General features: G+C 25.0%; 1 protein-coding gene across 1 annotated transcript in view; it reads right to left on the reverse strand.

Annotated features, from left to right (window-relative positions):
- Positions 1 to 664: 664 nt before the first annotated feature.
- Positions 665 to 2,176, reverse strand: part of LOC106689666 (uncharacterized) — a gene marked incomplete in the record, with an annotated part of 9,512 nt that continues 8,000 nt past the window's right edge. The window contains 1 exon segment of the mRNA XM_067049688.1: positions 665 to 2,176.

The following is a 2,176-nucleotide window of genomic DNA, read 5'->3' on the forward strand; positions in this document are numbered from 1 at the left end:
GGATGTAATAAAGCCCAAAAAGGTACTTTAACTATTTTTTAAAGGTTTTATTTGTTTGTGAGTTATTGGTCCACAACACTCTTATCCTGAAATATATCAATGGTTAGTTTCAATATCTCAATTTTGTCTTTATTTTATTTTTTTCACCTTGAGGGAGGGGAAGTTGTTTATTTACATTTTGATGAGTCTAAAAATGGCAGGTTAACAAATATGGAATAATAACGGAAATATAGTAAAATCTCAGGTTAACAAATATGGATCTTTTGATAAATCAAAATGCCAATCAATAACATTAACTACTTGATAATTTATAACTGATTACTTCCTTTAACCTCACTGCTTCTTCCACCATTTAACAATTCCCATGTATTCACAGTTAAACTAGAAAAAATCACAAATTTAAAAAGCATTTAAGATCCCTCAAATTCCCTTAGTTCTCCCATATTTTCCATAATTAAAATATCCACTGACCATATTTTCCTGGTTGCAAAGGGGACACCTGATAAATTTTGTCACCAATGAATTTTTTATCTGGTTACTCTAAAACTAACCAATTCAATTATCTCATCATAATGGACATTATACAATAAGGAGGTGTAGATAGTAGACCATAGATTAATGATTGGAGCAGTTTGACGGGGGGTGCGGTTAGCAAAGAACAACATAAATAAACAAAACAATATTTATTTATTTTATGCCGACATTTCGACATGAGTTTCAGGTCTTCATCAGGGGTTATGGCATAGAAGGTAGGCCTACAACTGTGTATTTTGTTAACTTGTTATACAATAACATTTGAACAAAATATACATTTGCAAAATGAACAAATTATATATACTATTTCTTAAAAGTACTAGATAAGAATTATTTTTAAAACAATCAAAGGTAAACCTTTAAAAAAGTGTAATATGTTGCACCCCTCTCCAAAGATGTGAATGGTACAAATATTTGTTCATATTTATTTACAGCCCAGTTTGATTCAACAAATTTTATTTAATTGTTTCCATATTCTTCTTTTTATTAGACACAATATGTATACATAGTCTGTCATCTATATGCACAATAAATTCTTTATTTTATCCATAAGAAAAATATATATATATATACGTAAAATACAAATTATTAGAAACAGGTATTTTTTGATTAATAACAGCCATATGACAGAAATAGGTATGGAATGATATGGCTATAATGATAACAATCAAAAAGCAATAAAAAACTAATCATCCATACAATTAAAAATAATACTATAGACTAAACAATACATACAGATAAAAACTGAAAAAATAAAAATAAAAGTTAGGCATAACTAATTTTTTTTTCAAACATAGAATTACAAACAATATTACATTGTACATAGAGTAAATGGACAAAACCTAAAACATATAAAATGGCACAACAGTATAATTGAAAAAAAAAGAAATGTATTTCTCAATTTTTAATAAACATTATATTGAAATATTGCAACACATCAATATATAGCTGAAAAAAGAAGTACATAAAAACAAATTTTTCTTCCTTTTGAGAAATTTCCATAATTTTTTCACATAATTACTGACATCTTAGCAAGGAAAAAAATATAAAAATTGAACAAATACTATTTAAAATAATAATGTATAGAGTAATTTTATAAGCAGTGATACCAAAATATATTGAGTTGCAACAAGACAGCATACAAAATCAATCAATGTAAATCTGGAGGTGTAAAATAAATATGTTAAAAAAAAATTCTATTAATAATAATAATATTCTTTCTATTCTATTAGTAATTCTCCATCTCCCCTTTTTTTAAATTAGAATTCAATACCCACAATAGAGTGTTCTTTTTTGTTCAATTTTTAATCATGTTTATTTTATCCTTTCATTTTCACTCGCATTCATCTCCTGTTGTTCTCTTCGATTGATCCATCACTTATATTCAATTTATTGTAGAAGTTTTATTTAAATTTAAAGAACAATCAAAAGATAAAACTTGAAGTATGCACACTTAAAAAAAAATTAAAACAAAGTTATGAATACATGAAAACGTAGATATAAGTAACAATAGTAATAAATTAAAATAAAATAGTGAACAGTTAAAAACAGATATATAAATTAAAAATAAATAAGTAACTTAGAATTACATAAAAATAAGTTTTAAAAAAATATATTAAACATTATTCTAGGTAATTATCAT

Source organism: Halyomorpha halys, unplaced genomic scaffold (genome assembly GCF_000696795.3).
Source record: "Halyomorpha halys isolate HHAL.00 unplaced genomic scaffold, Hhal_1.1 Scaffold1425.1, whole genome shotgun sequence".
NCBI classification, from domain to species: Eukaryota; Metazoa; Arthropoda; class Insecta; order Hemiptera; family Pentatomidae; genus Halyomorpha; species Halyomorpha halys.